The 22,305-nt window shown below is 41.7% G+C and overlaps 1 protein-coding gene across 2 annotated transcripts in view; it reads right to left on the bottom strand.

Moving 5' to 3' along the window:
- The window catches only part of ARHGEF16 (Rho guanine nucleotide exchange factor 16), an 80,007-nt gene extending 66,245 nt beyond the window's left edge, over window positions 1–13,762 (bottom strand). Inside the window, exon 1 of one of the 2 annotated variants that reach the window (XM_077458224.1) lies at window positions 13,594–13,762. The gene's annotated coding sequence lies outside the window, so the exon portion shown is untranslated. Of the gene's footprint in view, window positions 1–1,202; window positions 1,472–13,593 lie in introns of those variants that run through there. The other variant, XM_077458225.1, reaches the window with a different exon arrangement.
- Window positions 13,763–22,305: the final 8,543 nt, after the last annotated feature.

The raw sequence follows: 22,305 nt of genomic DNA, 5'->3' as shown, positions 1-22,305 counted from the left end.
GGCATTACCACAGACACTGGTGTTTACATCCCACAGGCAGTGATGTGGACACCGTAAGGGAGACCCCTCCAGGAAGTAAACATAAGAGAAGAGAAGACTCCAGCACCAACCATCCAATAGGAAGTCTCTACATTACACAGGTATTACCACGTATACCTGAAGAAGGACCCCTATAGGATGTAAAGAGAAGACTTCAGTGGTGGTCAACCCATAAGAAGTGTCTACATCACTCAGGCATTACCACAGACACCTGAAGGAGGAGGACCCCTTACAGCCGACTATACATCGTGCATTCTTCTTCACACTTGCCAAACACACACACACACACGTTACAATCTGCCTGTACAAGAAAATTTCAATCTACTAACAACCATGTAATACGAGGACAAACCCAACCCTTCCAACCAATTTGTATCAAACAACAACTGGCCCTTATATTACATAGTTTGCTGCAGATCTAAAAGGGGTTGTACATTGTATGGTGACCGTAAGTAATAAGAGCACCTAATCTAACCAAGCAACAAATTAGCGGTCAGTCGGCAGGAATTTGCACTACATAGTTGTTGGGTAGATCTAAAAAAAAGGAAATTGTTCAATCAGGATTGTAATGCACGTGGTGATCTTAAAAAGGAGATCATGCAATCAGTTTGCAGGGTGGCCACACACTAGACAAATCGGATTGTACGATCTCTACCATCAATAAAGTAGTAGTGCAAGAACCGACCTGCCCCGATTGGATACAAACTGAATGGATTGTTCAGGTTTGTCCTCCTACTCTATAGTTTTAGATCTAAAAACAGATTGTACAGTGTATGGTGCAGCCTTAAAAAAAAAAGCAGATTGTACAATTAGATTGTATCATGTTAATTCAGCCTATACTTCCTGGTCTAGATCTGAGGTTACAAAATCTTGTCCAATCTCTCTCGTCCTTGCAGATAATCCAGAACCGGAACCAACCAACCCGAACCATCTCTCTGCTCCAAACCCTCAACAAAGGAGGCGCTCGTGTGACTGCAGAATTCCCGTTCACAGGTAAAAGCCGAGTCTGATTATTGAACACACACACACACACACACACACACACACACACACACACACACCAGATCACTCAACGAGATCCACAACCAGCTTCCCCAAATAAAAATACCTGTGTGACAAACCTCAGATGGAAGCTGGGCCCCCACCCCTTCTTAATGACATACCGTTGTCAGGACAGCCTCTGCACTCGAGGCAAAAAGCTGGACAGGTTCGGTTTCCCGGCTCCGGACGTCAGCTGAGCAGCACGACAGCTTCCATCTGTGGCTTCTCACACAGGCAGATCCGATTGTCTGTGTCCAGCCGCCCTGAGCTCCCTGCACACAAAAAAGGTTTTTCCTGCCGTAGAGGAGGCGAGTCCGGAGCCCACACCCGGACTTCAGATTACAGCGTGGATCCCCCGAAGTACGGAGACGCCCTCACTATGCAAACTTTAATTGTCCGATCGCAGCCACAGGGCGTTGGGTGTTTGTTTGCTTTTTTTTTTTTTTTCTGCCGACTCCTAAACAAAACCAGAGTGGAGCGCCTCCGGGGCTTATCGTCTGACGGGGAGGGGAGACTTCACAGAAACGTCCAACATCAGAGAAAAAGCGATTAAAATGTATATAATCTATATACACATACACACACACGCACAGTGCTAACCCCTTTGCGCCTTATGCCCTGTACATACGGTCGGAAATTCCAACGGAAAAGGTCCAATCGGATTATATTGACGGAAAATCGGATCGTGTGTGGGCTCTATCGGACTTTTTCCGTCAGAAATTCTGACGGAAAAAATTTGAGAGCTGGATCTAAAATTTTCCAACAAAAAAAAAAAAAAAGAGAAAGAAGAAGATCGGACTTTGTCCGGCGGAATTCTGTACAAACGATTGTAAAAAGTGCCACGCATGCTCAGATTAAAATTACGAGGCCAAAGATATTGGCTACTAGCCTTTACACAGTCCCGTCGTACGCAACGAACGTCACCTCGTTTCGAGCGATCGGATTTTCCGACAACTTTCTCCGACCGTGTGTATGCAACAACAGTTTCGAACAAAATCCGACGGATTTTGTGGTCGAAATGTCTGACCGTGTGTACGGGGCATAAGAGCAAAACAAATGTTAAATGCCCAAGCACAAAACGTTGAAAAAAACTTTGACATTTTGTTCGTAAAACCATACAGATCGTCACCGCTACTACATGGCGCACGCTCCAGTTCACACCTAGCCCGATGCGGGAACCAGCGCAATTCCAGTGCCAGTTCCTGACACAGCATAGGATTTACAGGCAGTTCACATTGCCCTAGGGTAGTGATGGTGAACCTTGGCACCCCAATTGTTTTGGAACTACATTTCCCCATGATGCTCATGCACTCTGCTGTGTAGTGGAGCATCATGGGATTTGTAGTTTCAAAACATCTGGGGTGCCAAGGTTCGCCTTCATTGCCCTATGCGAACCACTGTGGGTGTCAATAGAAAGTCAATGACAGCCCCCAGATTGGTTCGCATATCGCAGTGCCAACTGTCAAAATGGTGCTGGAATTGGTGATCCGATTCCAGTGCAGACCAAGCAAAAAGGGGTCCTGCACCATTTTCTTTTGCGAATCCAATGCGATTTCAGCCATACAATCTGTATGGCTGATTCTTGCATCGCATGTGATCTGCACAGCAGTGCGGTGCAAATCACATGCAATGTCTAACATCGCACCAGATCAAGTAACTAGTAAGCATGCACGTTTTGATTACTTATGTATATTTTTAACCACGACCACACACATACTGCGGCAGATCACGTACCTAGTATGTGTGCGGTGGTCGGTCGTAAAGTGGTTAAAAAAATGAAAATAAGAAAGTACATGCCTACTGTGAAAGCTGACGGTAAAAAAAAAAAAAGAAGGTAAAAAATAATAATAATAATAATAATAATAATATTATATATAATTTATTTATTTATTTTTTGACCTCATGAGCCTTCACAGTAAGCATGCATTTTTTATTACTTACCGGTATGTGTATTCTTTTTTAACCACTTTACGACTGCCCACGCACACACACGGTTTTGCCCATAAGTTTACATACCCTGGCAGAATTTATGATTTCTTGCCAATTTTTCAGAGAATATGAATGATAAACACAAAAAAAAAAAAAAAAAAAAAAACTTGTCTTTCACTCATGGTTAGTGTTTGGCTGAAGCCATGCACACAAGTTGACACAAAGGGGTTTGAATGGCTATTAAAAGGTAACCATCCTCACCTGTGATCTGTTTTGCTTGTTGTGTGTGTGTGTGTGTGTGTGTGTGTGTGTGTGTGTGTGTGTGTGTGTGTGTGTGTGTGTGTGTGTGTGTGTGTGTGTGTGTGTGTGTGTGTGTGTGTGTGTGTGTATAAAAAGGTCAATGAGTTTCTGGACTCCTGACAGACCCTTGCATCTTTCATCCAGTGCTGCACTGACATTTCTGGATTCTGAGTCATGGGGAAGCAAAAGAATTGTCATAGGATCTGCGGGAAAAGGTAGTTGAACTGTATAAAAAACAGGAAAGGGATATAAAAATATATTTGAGGAATTGAGAATGCCAATCAGCAGGTGTTCAAACTCTAATCAAGAAGTGGAAAATGAGGGGTTCTGTTGAAACCAAACCACGGTCAGGTAGACCAACTAAAATTTCAGCCACAACCGCCAGGAAAATTGTTCAGGATGCAAAGAAAAACCCACAAATAACTTCAGGTGTAATACAGGACTCTCTGAAAACATGTGGTGTGGCTGTTTCAAGATGCACAATAAGGAGGCACTTGAAGAAAGATGGGCTGCATGGTCGAGTCTCCAGAAGAAAGACATTACTACGCAAATGCCACAAAGTATCCCGCTCACAATACACCAAACAACACAGAGACAAGCCTCAAACCTTACGCCACAAAGTCATTTGGAGTGACGAGACCAAAATTGAGCTTTTTTGCCACAACCATAAACACTACATTTGGAGAGGAGTCAACAAGGTCTGTGATGAAAGGTACACCATCCCTACTGTGAAACACAGAGGTGAATCGCTGAGGTTTTGATGATGTGTGAGCTACAAAGATATAGGAAATTTGGTCAAAATTGATGGCAAGATGAATGCAGTGTGTTATCAAATACCGGAGGAACATTTGCATTAATCAGCCAGGAAGCTGCGCATGGGATGTACTTGGACAATCCAACATGACAATGATGCAAAACACAAGGCCAAGTCGCCCTGTCATTGGCTACAGCAGAATAAAGTGAAGGTTCTGGAGTGGCTCTCAGTCTCCTGACCTCAATATCATTGAGCCCCTCTGGGGAGATCTCATAACGTGCAGTTCATGCGAGACAGTCCAAGAATTTACAGGAACTGGAGGCTTTTTTGCCAAGAGGAATGGGCAGCTTTACCATCTGAGAAGATAAAGAGCCTCATCCACAGATACCACAAAATACTTCAAGCTGTCATTTAAGTTAAAGGAGGCAATACACGGGATTAAGAACTGAGGTATGTAAACTTTTGATCAGGGTCATTTGGGTGGTTTCGGTTGTCTTTAAGATTTAAAAAGAGTAAAACACATTTGATTGATAATAAATGGCTTCAGCCAAATACCAACCATGAGTGAAAGAAAGGTTTTTGTGTTATTCATATTCTCTGAAAAATGGCCAAGAAATCATAAATTCTGCCAGGGTATGTAAACTTATGGGCACAAATAAAATAAAAATTGTATATATCTCCACGACTATTAGAAAGCTTGTACTCGCAGCTCACCAGGTGTCAAACTCTCCCATAAAAAGAAAACAAAACCACAAATGACGATTACACAACCAATCTGTAGTGAAGGTCTTGCGACATTCCAAACTTGTAATGATCCAACTATATGCCTGCAGGCTGAAGACAGTAGATCAGAAAGGAGGAGGGGGGGAGGGGGGAGGGGGAGAAATACGGCTCAGATAACCACAAAGCAAAATCATTTTACATTGTAACACTCAGCACTTCCCAACAACAATATACCAGTAATACAAAGCGCAACAAAATAAAACAAAAAGTGCAACAAATACACAGCGTAAGATTTACAGATCATCAATAAAGCGAGAACACAAACTTTCTATCTAGACGCCTAACCCTGAGGCCCCCCCCCCTTCCCCGCTCACATTAGGCAATCACGGGCCAAAGTCGCCATGATTTTGCGCGACGCGTGTTTGGGTGCCATTATTCTTGGGCTCCATTCACTCCTCACAATTTAAAATCCCATTGATCGCCGCACCACGCGTGCTTGGGGTGCCATCTCGGCGTTCTGATTCATGGGCAGATTTGACACGATTCTGCCTGCGGTTTCAAAACGCCAAGGTGTGAATGGCATCATTGAGATGGCGTTCATTTGAATAATAAAAAAATAAAAAAAAAACCCCACGCGGAGTGGTTCTGCTGCAATTGCCTCAAGATAAAAATCGCGTTGCAATCGTGGAAACCTGCATCAAGTAAGGCAGGTCTCCTAAAAAGTAGCTCCTGAACTTTTCTTGGGCGATAAGCTTCAGGCAACGCGGGATGCCGCGACTGCAGCGCGACGGAAGGGCGCACCCCCCCGATTTTTTTTTAGGCGCCGTTCAAAACTAATGGCATCTCAAAATGTGCTTTCTTCAAACTTGTCATTCAAACCTCGGCGCTTTGAAATCGCAGGGGAATAGCGGCGCAGCTGCCCGCGATTCAAAATACCAAAATGTGAATGCAGCCTTAAATGGCACCACAAAATGTGATGCAATTGTCGCACAGCAATCACAGAAAACCACGCCTTTCCAAATCAAAAAAAAAAAAATTAATAAAAAATAAAATTAATAATAATAAAAAATAAAAGCTTGTTGCCTGGAAAGGAGTATGAGTTTTTGCGTCGTATGAATGGGCTGGCCCAATCCCACAGATAATAAATAAAAATAAAATGATAAAAAAAAATAAAAAATGTATCCAAACTGCTCAACAAAAATGATGTAAACAGTGCCTTAATGGCATACCGGACATGGTGTGATTATCGTATGACAAAATGTGCGTTTAAAAAAAATAAAAAATAAAAATTGCGTTAAGCTTGTCACCCCAAAAAAGGAGCAGGAGCTTCTTTTGGGCGACCAACGTGGAAACGCACAACATTCAAAATCTGCATGTAAATCACGCTTTTTTTTTTTTTTTTAAAGCAGAAGCGATGATTGCACATCAAATGTCCCGACTTTGCTCTTTTATAATCTTTCCTTTAATTTTAAAATTGATCATTTTCCGGGAGCTGCACCAATGTAATCCGAGGGCGGGGTCTACACCACCGCCGGCTGCTGCATGCTGGACGAAAAACAAACTTTTTGGACTTGGAATGCTGTTTTGGAATAAAACTTCCCCCCCCGGCAGCCGGAGAAGACGAGATGTGAGGATTTAGAAGAGGGAACAGATGGTCCATGAGGAACACCAGGATGTTGTTATTTACACATATAACACCAACATGCTCTGTAGCAATGTACAATGGCAAATCTCATAGACATTAGAGCATACCTAAATATGAAAAAGGAAATAAACACGACAACCGGAGCAGAGAGGAGTTCACACTCTACGGCAAATAGGATTTGTGTATTTAGCACCAACCTGTTCTGTGGCGATGCACAATGGATACATTGGGGGCTATAATGATGACAGCATAGCGCGTTTAAAACACATGGAATAAATATGACAAGAAAGCCCAAGAAGAAGAGTTTACAACTTCAGGAAACAAGAACATTTTCAGTGGAAGCACCAACGTGTTCTGTGGCGAAGTACGGCTATGTTGGGGCCTATAACAACGATGGTGCAACTTACTTTGACATACATTGGGGGCTATAAACAAAAACAGAGCATACTTAAAAATTGGAAAAAAAACACCTGACCCAAGAAGAGTTTACAATCTCAGGGGAACTTTCAACAAATAGGATTTCTGTATATAGCACCCACATGTTCTGTGGCGATGTATGGCTATGTTGGGGCCTAAAAGCAACGATGGTGCAACATACTTTTGGACGTACAATGTTGGGGGCTGTAGCAAATACAGTAGAGCATACCTAAATTGGAAAAGATACACAACGACCCAACCCGAGATGAGTTTACAATCACAGGGGAACTTTCAACGAATAGGATTTCTGTATATATCACCAACCTGCTCTGTGGTGATGCACAGTGGCTACATTAGGGGCTATAACAATGACAACAGCGCGTTTAAAACACACAAGGGAATAAATATGACAAGAAAGCCCAAGAAGAGTTTGCAACTTCAGGAGACAAGAACATATTCAGTGGATAGGAAGCACCAACGTGTTCTGTGGTGATATACGGCTATGTTGGGGCCCTACAACGACGATAGTGCGCCTTACTTTGACATACAATGGCTTTGTTGGGGGATATAACAAAAACAGTAGAGCATACTTAAATTGGAAAAAATAAAAAATAAAGAAATAAATAAAAAGGGGAGCATGACAGCTCGACCCAAGAGGAGTTTACAATCTAAGGGGAACTTTCAGCAAATAGGGATTTCTGTATATAGCACCCACTTGTTCTGTGGGGATGTACAGCAATGTTGGGGCCTAAAAGCAACGATGGTGCAACATACTTTGGACACACAATGGCTATGTTGGGGGCTATAGCAAGAACAGTAGAGCATACCTAAAATGGGAAAGAAACACGACAACCCAACCCACGGAGGAGTTTACAATCTTTGGAGAAAAGGATTTCTGTATATAGCACCAACCTGTTCTGTGGCAATGTACAACATTCTATGTCGGGACTATGATGATAACAGTAGATCATACTTAAAATACCAAAATGAATAAACTGGATAACACAACCTAAGAGAGCGTTTTCAGCCGACGAGATTTATGTATATAGCACCAACTTGTTCTGTGGCAATGTACAATGGCAAAGTTGGGGCCTAAAGCAATGATGATGCAACTTACTTTGATGCACATCGGCTATGTTGGGGGCTAGGACAGACAGTAGAGCCTACCTAGATTGGACAAGAAACACAACAACCAGACCCAAGGGGGAACTTTCGGCAGATAGGATTTCTGTATATAGCACCCACGTGTTCTGTGGCGGTGTACGGCTATATTGGGGCCTAAAAGCAACGATGGTTCAACATACTTTGGACGTACAATGGCCATGTTGGGGGCTATAGCAAAAACAGTAGAGCATACCTAAAAAATGGAAAAGAAAACACGTCAACCCAACCCACGGAGGAGTTTACAACCAACCTGTTCTGTGGCGATGTACAACGTCTATGTTGGGGGGCTGATATAACAGTAGATTATGCTTAAAATACCCAAAGTAATAAAACAGGATAACCCAACCTGAGAAGAGTTACGACCTCACGAGACAAGAACATCTTCAGCGGATAAGATTTTGTAATTGGTATAGTCTTTGTACATCGCCACAGAACATGTTGGCGCTATATGCGGAAATCTTATTAACTGACAGTCCCCTTGACATTGTAAACTCTTCTGGGGTTTGGATTGTTCTCTCTCTTCCCCCCCCCCCCCCCTTCTATTTTATTCAAAGTGTGTTGCTGTGGCCCCAACATAGCCATTGTACAACGCCACACAACAGGTTGGTGCCATGTACAATGGCGGTGCAATTTACTTTGATGTGCAATGGCTATGTTGGGGGCTATACCAAAGATAGTAGAGCATACTTAAAATTTGAAAAGAAAAGCCATGACAACTTAACCGGTGAGAGGACATACAATCTCAGGTGAACTTTCAGCAATTAAGATTTCCATGTATAGCACCAACTTTTTCTGTGGCAACCTACAACGTCTACGTTGGGGGCAGGGATGATGACAGTAGATCATACTGAAAATACCAAAAAGGAATAAAAAACAGGATTACCCAACCTGAGAAAAATTATGATCTCACGAGACGAGAACATTTTCAGCAGATAGGATTTTGGCATGTAGTACCAACCTGTTCTGTGGCAATGTACAATGGCTATCTATGTTGGGGCCTAAAAGCAACAATGGTGCAACACACTTTGTTGTATAATGGCTATGTTGGGGGCTATAGCAAAGACAATAGAGTATACTTACATTTTGAAAAGAAAAACATGACAACCCAACTGGAGAGGAGTTTACAATCTCAGGGGGAACCTTCGGCAAATAGGATTTCTGTATTTAGCACCCACTTGTACTGTTGCGATGTACAATGGCTATGTTGGGGCCTACAGCCAATGACAGTGCAACATATTTCATGTACAATGGCTATAACAAAGACCATAGAGGAGTAAACTGGAAAATAAATAAAAAACCACACGACAACCCACCCGGAGAGTGTTTGCAATTTCAAGGGAACTTTCAGCAAATGAGAATTCCATGTATAGCACCAACTTGTTCTGTGGTGATGTACAAAGGCTATATTAGGGACTAGAACAATAACAGCATAGCGTGCTTAAAAAAAAAACAAAAAAAAAAAAAAAAAAAAAAAACACACACATGACAACGAAACAAAAGAAGAGTATACAACTGCACTAGACAAGGACGTTTTCAGTGGATAGGATTTTGGCATATAGCACCAACTTGTTCTGTAGCGATGTACAATGGCTATGTTGGGGCCTAAAAGTAACGGCGGTGCAACACACTTTGAATAAAATAGGAAGAGGAAAGAAAAAAAAAAAAAAAAAAAAAAAAAAAAAAAAAAAAAGGACAATCCAACCCAAGAAGAGTTTACAATGTCAAAGGGACTGTCAGGTAATACGATTTCTGCATATAGTGCCAACATGTTCTGTGGCGATGTACAAAGACTATACCAATGACAGTAGAGCATACTTATTATTGCGCCAACAGTTTATGCAGCAATTTAAAAAATGTTAAAGACGAAAAAGAATAAAATGTGACAACTCAGCCCAAGAAGAGTTTTTCAAGCTCAAGGGGGTTTTCAGCAAATAAGCTTTTCATATATATATAGCACTAACTTGTTCTGTGGTGATGTACAATGACAGTAGAAAATACTTAAATGGGAAGGAGGAGAGAAGAAAAAAAAAAAAAAAAAAACACACACACAAGGCCACAGGAGAAGAGTTTGCAATCTCAAAGGGGTTGCCAGTTAATATGATTTCTGCAATATAGCGCCAACATGTTTTGCGGCGATTTACAAAAAAAATAAAAATAAATAAATATTCTCAGGCTAGAACAATGCCAGTAGAGCATACTTATTGCGCCAACAGTTTACTGTACATGGCAACTTTACAAAATGTAATTAAATACAAAAAATAAACACAACGCGACCCAGCCCAAAGAAGAATTTACAAGCTCAAGGGGATTTTTCAGCAAATAAGATCTTCGTATATAGCACCAACTTACTCTGTGGCGATGTACAACATTTAGAACGGGGGGGGGGGGGGGGGGGCTGTACAAGGACAGAAAAGAATACTTAAATGGTGGAAACGTAAAAAAAAAAAAAAAAAAAAAAAAAAAAAAAACCCTTACAACCCAAAGAAAATAAAAAATAAAAGTTTAAAATGTCAAGGGGATTGTCGATTAATATATGATTTCCCCATATAGCACCAACATGTTCTGCGGTGATGTATAAAGACTATATTGAAGGAAACAACAACAGACTATACTTAAATGGGAAAATGGAAATAAAGATAATATTATTGTTTGTTCTTAATTAATAATAATAATAAACAACAGTAGGCTATACTTAAATGGGAATAGGAAAAAATTATATTATTAGATTTTTTCCCCCTTTCCCATTTAAATATATAGTCTACTCTTGTTAATAACAACAACAGACTATACTTAAATGGGGGAGGAATATATAATAATAATAATAATAATAATAATGTTTTTTTTCCCTTCCCCCCCCCCCCCCATTAAAAGAGGAGGTACGGTTTTTAAAAAAAAGAAAAAAATTAAAAGTCAGCAGCTGCAAACACTGTAGCTGCTGACTTTTAATAAGCACACTTACCTGTTCAGGGCCCACGCTATGTCCGCCACCCGAGGCTGACCCATCCCTCGGCTCTCGGGTCCCGGCGCCACCATTTTCGTTAAGGGAAACAGGCAGTGGAGCCTTGCGGCTTCGCTGCCCGTTTCGTACTGCGCATGCGCGAGTCGCGCAGCGCTTTGTGAATGGGACGCGCTGTGTTCTGGGACACACAGTTCCCAGAACACAGCGCGACCCATTACCCAGAAGACGCCGCATGGAGGAGAGAAGACCAGAAGATCTCCGCGGAGGAGGAAGAGGCAGATTAGGATGATGTGCCTAGCAACAGGCATTTCTGGTAAATTAAAAAAAAAAAAATTTTTTTTAATGATTTTTTTCTAATTTTTAATGTATTTTTTTTTCAGGGTGGTCCTCCACTTTAAGTATAGTTTACTACTGTTGTTATTAACAACAACAACAACAACAGTGAACTATACTTAAATGGGAAAAGGGGAAAAAAATAATATTTTTTCCTATTCCCATTTAAGTATAGTCTACTGTTTGTTCATAAAAATAATAATAACAACAAACAACAGTAGACTACTTAAATGGGAATAGGAAAAAAATTGTATTATTATTTTTTCCCCCCTTTTCCCATTTAAAGCGGGAGTCCGCCGGGACTCCGCGTTTTTTTTTTTTTTTTTTTTAAAAGCCAGCAGCTACAAATACTGCAGCTGCTGACTTTTAAAATAGTGACACTTACCCGCCCAGCGCGCCCGCGATGTCGGCACCTGAAGCCGATCTCTAGATCGTCTCTCGGGTCCTGCCGCCGCCATCTTGGGTATGGGAATCAGGAAGTGGAGCCTTTCGGCTTCATTTCCCGGTTCCCTACTGCGCATGCGCGAGTCGCGCTGCGCAATGAGGACTGTCCCCGCTGCCTCTGGGATCTATGTGTTTCCCAGCAGGCAGCGGGGCACTTGCGGAAAGGGGCGTAATCTACGCCCCTTTCCGCAGAGAGCTATCCCGGAAGTGGGTGCAGTTACCTGTACTGTACAGGTATCTGCACCCCCCTCCCCCCTGAAAGGTGCCAATTGTGGCGCCGGAGGGGGGGGGAGGGTTCCGATGAGCGGAAGGTCCAGTTTAGGGTGGACCTCCGCTTTAAGTATAGTTTACTGTTGTTGTTAATAACAGTAAACTATATTTAAATGGGAAAAAAATTAAATAATAATAATAAATATTTTCTCCTATTCCCATTTAAGTATAGAATAATGTCTTATTATTATTATTATTATTATGTCCTTCAGTATAGTCTTTGTACATCACCGCAGAATATGTTGGTGTTCTATGCAGAAATCGCATTAACTGGAAATCCCATTGAAATTTAAATTCATCTCAGGTTGGGTTGTAGTATTATTATTATTATTGACAACCCAACCTTAGATGAATTAAATATAATAATAATAATAATAATAATAATAATAATAAAGTAGACTATACGTAAATGGGAAAAGGAAAAAAAAGAAGATTATAAATAATTATGACAACCCAACCTGAGTTGAGTTTAAATTGCAAGGGGATCGCCAGTTAATGTGATTTCCGCACATAACACCAACATGTTCTGTGGTGATGTACAAAGACTACACTGAAAGAGATATATATATATATAACAGTAGAACATACTTATAAGGGATTTTTTTATTTTTTGCATCAACAGTTTGTGTTGAACTTTACAAAAAGATATAGATACAAAAAAGGAATAAACACGACACACCAGACTGAAAAGAATTTCAAGGGGATTTCTGCACATAGCGCCAACATGTTCTGCGGCAATGTACAACTTTTAAAATGGGGGGGGGGGGGACCTAGACAACGACAGTAAAGCATAATTAAATACACAAATAAACACAACACCGCAGCCTGAGAAGAGTTTACGACCTCAAAAGGAACGTTCCATGATTAAGATTTCTGCATGTAGCGCCAACGCATTCTGCGGCGATGTACAGCGTTTATAATTGGGGGGGGGGGGGGGCGGTCTATACAATGACAGTAAAGCATAATTAAATACACAACACCCCAGCCCGAGAAGAGTTTACCATCTTATGGGAACGTTCAGCAAATAAGATTTCTATGTATAGCACCAACTTGTTCTGTGGCGGTGTACAATATCTATAGTGGGGGAGGGGGGGGGGGAATAACAATGACAGTAGAGCATACTTAAATACCAATAAGGGAATAAAACACAAAAACCTGAGAAGGAGCATACAGGCTTACTAGACAAGGAAGCGTTGAGGGTAGGATTTTGGCACATAGCACCAACTTGTTCGGTGGCGGTGTACAAAGTCTATAATGAGGGGGGGGGGGGGGGGGAGCAGTGACAGCAAATGGGAAAAAAAAAAAAAAAAGGAAAGAATGCGGCAATCCAACCGGAGGAGAAGAGTTCACAAATCTCCGGTTTACAAGTGGGAACTTGTTATTTTAGTGACTAGGATTACCAAGGAAGGACAAGAGGCGGTGGGGGGGGGGGGGTTGAGGACAACCAGCAGCAATCGATTGTATTGTGGGGGGCACAGAGGGGCACAGCCCAGCATCGCATGCAGAGATTGCATGCAGGGATTGCATGCAGCTGTTTGTTGCAAAGTTTCTCATTTGGGGAAGTTTGGTTCTTACCTGTCTGGGAGTTCCCAGAATCCTCCGGTGGGGGTTAGAAGGGACCCAGGTTGGGGTGACTAAGGCTCTTCATAGTGAAGCTGTGGCTGCAGAAGACATGACTGTGTGAAGTGTCTCCTCCCTGCAGTCATTTCCTGTGTACGTCTCTCCTCTCTAGGTCAGCCCCACTCAGCTGCTGACATCACTCAGGTGTGTGCAGGACAAAAGCTGCAGCACCTCCCAGAAAGACAAAAAAAAGGGGGAGGGAGGGCTCTCTGCAGAGCTACCATCACACTGGAATGGCTCCTCCCCTCCCCTCCCAAAGCTGCTTAGGACTGCGACTGCTGTGATGGGAAGTGTTCTGCACAGCGGAAGGGCTGAGCAGCTGCTGGGGGGGGGGGGGAACTACAACTCCCAGCATGCATGAAACGACTCCGAAGGCTTTCTTATTGCTGCAGTCACACTTGTGCGACTTTAAAGTGCAACTGTGGATGGGTGCGACTTTAAAGTGCAACTGTGGATGGGTGCGACTTTAAAGTGCAACTGTGGATGGGTGCGACTTTAAAGTTCAACTGTGGATGGGTGCGACTTTAAAGTGCAACTGTGGATGGGTGCGACTTTAAAGTTCAACTGTGGATGGGTGCGACTTTAAAGTTCAACTGTGGATGGGTGCGACTTTAAAGTGCAACTGTGGATGGGTGCGACTTTAAAGTTCAACTGTGGATGGGTGCGACTTTAAAGTGCAACTGTGGATGGGTGCGACTTTAAAGTTCAACTGTGGATGGGTGCGACTTTAAAGTGCAACTGTGGATGGGTTCGACTTTAAAGTGCAACTGTGGATGGGTGCGACTGTAAAGTGCAACTGTGGATGGGTGCGACTGTAAAGTGCAACTGTGGATGGGTGCGACTGTAAAGTGCAACTGTGGATGGGTGCGACTTTAAAGTGCAACTGTGGATGGGTGCGACTTTAAAGTGCAACTGTGGATGGGTGCGACTTTAAAGTGCAACTGTGGATGGGTGCGACTGTAAAGTGCAACTGTGGATGGGTGCGACTGTAAAGTGCAACTGTGGATGGGTGCGACTTTAAAGTGCAACTGTGGATGGGTGCGACTTTGGCTTTGACCAATGCTAACGGACGAGAGTCGCATGTACAACATTCCGGTGAGACTTTTGAAGCATTTACATTGCAGTCTATGGCACTCACGCACACCTCCCAACTTTTTGAGATGGGAATGAGGGACACCTATCAGCAAAAGTATGCAGGTATAGAACACGCCCCCCTTGCCACACCCCCTTAAAGGAGAATTGTACAAAAAAAAACAAGATTGGTTAAATCCACGTGTTTTATTTTTTTTACCACTTCTATTCCTTTATATTGGCTTTTGGAATTTACAAATGCAGCAATTTAGAAGTCAGATGAAAGGTTTAGCGCTGGGAAACACTTTTTGATAGATAAAAATTACATTTTATATACAACTATATAGATCAGACCAAAATGAGGGACAAATGAGGAGGAAAGAGGAACAGAGGGACATTGCTCCAAATCAGGGACAGTCCCTCGAAATCCGGGACAGTCCTTCCAAATCAGGGACAGTCCCTCCAAATTAGGGACAGTCCCTCCAAATTAGGGACAGTCCCTTTAAATCTGGGACAGTCCCTCGAAATCTGGGACAGTCCCTTCAAATCAGGGACAGTCTCTTCAAACCAGGGACAGTTGGGAGCTATGCTCAAGCCGCGTGGAAGTCAGACCAAAGTACTGAAGGAACGTTGCTTTGACTTTAAGCTTGCACATATGTGAACGGCTGTAATTTGGAAAACATGGGGTGCAACTTGTCATGCGACTTTAGTGTCCAAAATCGCACGACACATTGCACAAGTGTGAATGGAGCCTTAAAGGGGAACTGCAGTCTTGTAACTCCCAACTGTCCCTGATTTGGAGGGACTGTCCCGGATTTGGAGCAATGTCCCTCCGTCCCTCATCCCCCCTCATTTGTCCCTCATTTTGGTCTGATCTATATAATTGTACATAAAATGCACTTTTTATCTTTCAAAAAGTGTTTCCCAGCGCTAAACCTTTCATCTGATTTCTAGATTGCAGCATATGTAAATTCCAAAAGCCAATATAAAGGAATAGAAGTGGTAAAAAAAGCACTTGTGGGTTTAACCAATCTTGTTTTTTTGAACAATTCTCCTTTAAGGGGGTGTGGCAAGGGGTGTGTCCTATTCCTGCATACTTTTGCTGATAGGTGTCCCTCATTCCCGTCTCAAAAAGTTGGGAGGTGTGCTCTAGGACAGGAAGTGAGTTAAAGTAGGAGCTGCAGTCTGCTCACATCATTTGTAATAAAAACATCTTTGCCATTCTGAAGCTTCCCTCCAACCACTTTGCACATTATTTTATATATGCTGTAAATCAGTACTTGATATGCTGCAGAAATCTCCCTCCACTGAGTCTGGCTGCAGCCATTTTAACTGTGGGCAGCCGAAGCTGATGCCTGTTCACTTCCTGGATTTACACAGACACACGCCTCCAGCTCTGCAGCTCTCATTGGCCCTCTTACGACTCACCCCCCCCCTCCCTTCCTGGCAATAGAATAATAATAATAAAATTTTTTAAAAAAGAATAATAATAATAAATGAAAAAAAAAGTTGCATTTATTTTTTGCATCAGCGACTGCGATCAGTGGGTTGCAATGCACAGGCTCTTGTATTATTTACCCCTCAGCCCCAGATCCATATAGAGGCACAGGTCTCCTAACATGGGTAGTCCAGGGGGGTGGTAAAAATACCAGGGGGTGGTAAAAATAGGCAGTTTAACCATGGTTTTAATCCCCCCCCCATGACTACCAAGCTCCAAGTTATAGTGTTATAGTAACCAAAAGCAAACATTTACTATATTGCAGTGTACCAGTTCTGTGATGGCTGCATTAGTCTTCTTTTTTAGGCTCCATTCACACCTATGCATGTTGCTTTTGAGCGTCCCTGCAGTGCTTTTTGCTGCGTTTTTTTTATATTGCGATTTTACCACGATATTCATTTGGAAAATTTGCACCCCTCTATTTAATTGTGACTTGTGTTTTTTTAACAGACATCTATGCAAGTCGCAAGGGAATAAAGCAGCACAGGAACCTTTTTTTTTCCAAAGTCGCTGCGACGTGATTCGTGGCAATTTGAACGGTTCCATTGCCAGCGATGGGGGCTGCGACTTGTCGTGCGATTTGGAACTGTGAATGGGGGGGGGGGGCTAAGGACTCATTTGGACATGCTTTGAAATTTTAGATACCATGACTATTGACAGTTAGAGCCCTTTTACACTGAGCCGCAGGGGGGCGTCAGCGGTAAAGTGGCGCTATTTTTAGCGCCGCTTTACCGTAGCGGCACTATTCGGCCAATCGCGGGGGGGGGGGGCGGTTTTAACCCCCGCGTGAGTGGCTGAAAAGTGGTTAAATCAGCCCGCAAAATGCTGCCGGAACGGCGTTTTGCCGGCGGTATCGCAGCTCTGCCCCATTGATCTCAATGGGGAGCAGCGGTGGAGGTGCGGTGAGTTCGCCGCTCCGAAGAAGCTGCTGGCAGGATTTTTGTGATGACCTGCCAGCGCACCGCTCCAGTGTGAAAGCCCTCGGGAGCCGCTTTTTTCAGGCGCTATTTTTAGCACTGTAGCGCCTGAAAAACGGCGGCAATGTGAAAGGGGTCTTAAGTGGCATGTGGGGGGATGGGACTGCGTGAAGGAGGAGACGGATCGCGGTTCCTACTTACTATGTTAATTCTGCACTAACATACCATTGCCACGTTTAGATACCATGAATGCTAATTAATGCACCGATTGCATTAAGATGAGTTTTTTGATGCGCTTCTGCTTTTTTTTTTTTTTTTTATGCGTTTGCTAAAGCGAGCTGAACTTTACACAAAATGCGAATTAGGTTTTAAAAGCGCGGATGAAATTAATGTTTTGTAAACTTGCTAAAAAAAAAGTCAGTAACTTAAAAAAAAAAAGACATTAACTTTAAAAAATAAAAATAAAAAGTCAGTAACTTTAAAAAAAAATAATGACATTAACTTTAAAAAAATAAAAAAAATTACATTAACTTAAAAAAATTTAAAAGTCAGTAACTTTAAAAAGAAAATAAAAAATGACATTAACTTTAAAAAAAAAAAAAGTCAGTAACTTTAAAATAATTAAATAAAATGATATTAACTTTAAAAAAATAAATAAAACAAGTCAATAACTTTAAAAAAAAAATAACATTAACTTTAAAAAAAAAGTCAGTAACTTAAAAAAAAAAGACTAACTTTTTTTTAAAAAAAGTCAGTAACTTTAAAAAAATAAAATAAATGACAACTTTAAAAAAAAAGTCAGCAACTTTAAAAAAATAAAAAAATAAATGACATTAACTTAAAAAATAAAAAAAGTTATTAACTTAAGAAAAAAAAAAAGTCAGTAACTTAAAAAAAGTCAGTAACTAAAAAAAAAGTCAGTAACATTAAAAATAAATAATGACATTAACTTTAAAAAAACAAAAAGTCAGTAACTAAAAAAAAGTCAGTAACTTTAAAAAAATAAAATAAAATGATATTAACTTTAAAAAAATAAATAAAAAAACTTTTAAAAAAAAAAGTCAGTAACTTAAAAAAAAAAGACTAACTTTTTAAAAAAAAAAAAGTCAGTAACTTTAAAAAAATAAAAAAAATGACAACTTTAAAAAAAAAGTCAGCAACTTTAAAAAAATAAAAAAATAAATGACATTGACTTAAAAAATAAAAAAAGTAATTAACTTAAGAAAAAAAAAGTCAGTAACTTAAAAAAAGTCAGTAACTAAAAAAAAAGTCAGTAACATTAAAAATAAATAATGACATTAACTTTAAAAAAACAAAAAGTCAGTAACTAAAAAAAAGTCAGTAACTTAAAAAAAAATAATGACATTAACTTTAAAAAAAAATGACATTAACTTAAAAAAATAAAAGTCAGTAACTTAAAAAAAAAAGGACATTAACTTTAAAAAAAAAGTCAGTAACTTTAAAAAAATAAAATAAAATGATATTAACTTTAAAAAAAAAAAGTCAGTAACTTTAAAAAAATAAAATGACTAACTTTAAAAAAAAAGTCAGTAACTTTAAAAAAATAAAATAAATGACATTAACTTTAAAAAAAAGTCAGTAACTTTAAAAAAAAATAAAATAAATGACATTAACTTAAAAAATAAAAAAAAGTCATTAACTTAAGAAAAAAAAAAGTCAGTAACTTAAAAAAAAAAAGTCAGTAACAAAAAAAAAAAAGAGTCAGTAACTAAAAAAAAAGTCAGTAACTTTAAAAATAAAATAAAACTTTCGGTAACTTTTTAAGTCGATTTATGGGTTAAGCCCCCAATAGACGCAGGCGGTGTGTCGGTGGGCTGTGGGCAGTGACTGCGGCTGGGAGTGCGGTGGAGGAGGACAGAGAGTGGGAGGAAGACAATTAACTCTTTTATTGCTGGAGGTGAAGGGTGACATTCCACGCCTTCCATCCACTGTCACTTCACCGAAGAAGAAGAAGAAGAAGAAGAAGAAGAGCAGCTACGGGAAAAAAAATAAAAAGAAGAACTCCGCCACGGCAAACCTTCATCTCTCCGTGTGTAGGGGGCGCCACATGTGCAGCAGCGGGATTGGATCCAGATCCCCTGCACTGCAACAATGCTTTTATTTCTTTGAAGCGGAACTGCACTGCATCTGATCACCACAAACCAAAACCGCTATTTAATTCATTTTTAATGTTCAAAGCCAACTCCCCCATCCATCCATCCATCCATCCATCCATGTCTCCATGCTTTATTTTGCTGGGAAATCACTAGCATTTCTGGCCGTGACCATCTTGAGTAAGGGCAGATGATCCATGTAGCATTTTACTTCCTGGAATCCATCTGCCCTTAGCTCAGGAATGCAGGCAGGTGGATGTGCTTAGCTGAAAAAAAAAAAAACCCTCACAAAAGTAAGTACACCCCTCACATTTCTGTAAATCTTTTCTCCTATCTTTTCATGTGACAACACTGAAGACATGACACTTGTCTACAATGTAAAGTAGTGAGTGTACAGCTTGTATAACAGTGTAAATTTCCTGTCCCCTCAAAATAACTCAACACACAGCCATTAATGTCTAAACCGCTGGCATCAAAAGTCAGTACACCCCTAAGTGAAAATGTCCAGATGGGGCCCAATTAGCCATTTTCATGGCATGTGAATCATTAGTGTTACAAGGTCTCAGGTGTGAATGGGGAGCAGGTGTGTTAAATTTGGTGTTATCGCTCTCACTCTCTCATACTGGTCACTGGAAGTTCAGCATGGCACCTCATGACAAAGAACACTCTGAGGATCTGAAAAAGAATTGTTGCTCTACATAAAGATGTCCTAGGCTATAAGAAGATTGCCAAGACCCTGAAACTGAGCTGCAGCACGGTGGCCAAGACCATACAGCGGTATAACAGGACAGGTTCCACTCAGAACAGGCCTCGCCATGGTCCACCAAAGAAGTTGAGGTCACGTGCTCAGCGTCATATCCAGAGGTTGTCTTTGGGAAATAGATGTATGAGTGCTGCCAGCATTGCTGCAGAGGTTGTAGGGGTGGGGGGTCAGCCTGTCAGTGCTCAGACCATACGCCGCACACTGCATCAAATTGGTCTGCATGGCTGTCATCCCAGAAGGAAGCCTCTTCTAAAGATGATGCACAAGAAAGCCTGCAAACAGTTTGCTGAAGACAAGCAGACTAAGGACATGGATTACTGGAACCATGTCCTGTGGTCTGATGAGACCAAGATAAACGTATTTGGTGTCAGATGGTGACAAGCGTGTGTGGGGGCAACCAGGTGAGGAGGACAAAGACAAGTGTGTTTTACTTACAGTCAAGCATGGTGGTGGGAGTGTCATGGTCTGGGGCTGCATGAGTGCTGCCGGCACTGGGGGGCTACAGATCATTGAGGGGACCATGAATGCCAACATGTACTGTGACATACTGAAGCAGAGCATGATCCCCTCCCTTCAGAGACTGGGCCGCAGGGCAGTATTCCAACATGATAACCACCCCAACCACACCTCCAAGACCACCACTGCCTTGCTAAAGAAGCTGGGGGTAAAGGTGATGGACTGGCCAAGCATGTCTCCAGACCTAAACCCTATTGATCATCTGTGGGGCATCTTCAAACGGAAGGTGGAGGAGCGGAAGGTCTCCAACATCCACCAGCTCTGTGATGTCATCATGGAGGAGTGGAAGAGGACTCCAGTGGTGACCTGTGAAGCTCTGGTGACCTCCATGCCCAAGAGGGTTAAGGCAGTGCTGGAAAATAATGGTGGCCACACAAAATATTGACACTTTGGGCCCAATTTGGACATTTTCACTTAGGGGTGTACTCACTTTTGTTGCCAGCGGTTTAGACATTAATGGCTGTGTGTTGAGTTATTTTGAGGGGACAGGAAATTGACACTGTTATACAAGCTGTACACTCACTACTTTACATTGTAGACAAGTGTCATTTCTTCTGTGTTGTCACATGAAAAGATAGAAGAAAAGATTTACAAATGTGACAGGGGTGTACTCACTTTTGTGAGATACTGTATATAATGCCGATAATAGACATGTGCTGGGTCGATCATGTCACAAAGGGGCGGGGTCACCAGGTGATGTCATCAGGTGGGCCTGCCCTTCAGTTATTTAAGAACTGTCAGACGGCGAGAGCCTTCGTCGGGTTCGGACCTTTTTTTTTTTTTTTTCGGGTAGGTGGCATTTATCGTGATTGACGCTGGATTTATTTCGGGGGACATTGCATTTGTTTTTTTTTTAAAAAAAGGATTTGTCAAAAACTGTCTCTGTGTTTTTATTTAATTTTTACACTTTTTTTGGTGAATAAGTAGGGTACAATCTACCCTATACTCATTTACATGGGGCGGGACTTCCAGATTCTGATAAGCCCCCCCCGCCTGCAGATCCCCCACAACCACCGGCCGGGGTTGTCAGAGAGAGGCCCTTGTCCCCATCAACGTGTACCCCAAAGCACCCCCCCCATATTCAGGGCATGTGGCCAGGTATAATTCAGGAGGCAGGGGCGCCCACACATTCGCTCATCCTCCCCCCTTTCCTGACCTGCCGGGCTGCATGCTCGGATATGGGGCCAGTGTGGATTCTGAGGGGGACCCCATGTTGGTTTTTATTTTTATTTTGGCGTGGGGTTCCCCCTAAAATCCCTACCAGACCTAAAGGACCTGGTATGGAAAAAGGGTGGGACACACAGTTTTTTTCCTTTATTTTTCATTGCTGGGATTTTTTTTTTTTTACATTCAGCTGTCAGTGGGGAAGCCCGCTGACAGCTGATGAGTCATGGGTTGTTAAGGACGTGGCGGCCGGCTTCCCGACCTGCTGCTTAACAACCGGCTATTTCTTCACACAGGATTCGGATCGTTCTGAAAAATGTGGAATTCGTTAGAAAATGAATAAACTAAAAGAAATTAAAACGAATTCCAAAATGAAATTAGTAACATAACATTTTCAGTTCTGCGCATGTCTAGCCAATAGGCTGCCAAGCATTCTCTGATTGGATGAGGTGGAGAGATGGTGATGTCACAATCTCCATCTTGTCTAATTAGAGAACGCTTTGCATTCACTGAGAAAATGTAACACTCTGCACCCAAAAAACAATGCAAAGCTCCGATCCCCGCCGCTCCTCGGTGCTCCGATCCCCGCCGCTCCTCAGATGCCCGATCCCCGCCACTCCTCGG

Source organism: Lithobates pipiens, unplaced genomic scaffold (assembly GCF_037356315.1).
Source record: "Lithobates pipiens isolate NorthernLeopardFrog02 unplaced genomic scaffold, aLitPip1_a1.2 Scaffold_27, whole genome shotgun sequence".
Classification (NCBI taxonomy): Eukaryota; Metazoa; Chordata; class Amphibia; order Anura; family Ranidae; genus Lithobates; species Lithobates pipiens.
The sequence above is the reverse complement of the archived record's forward strand: the minus strand, read 5'-3'. Positions and strand labels throughout refer to the sequence as shown.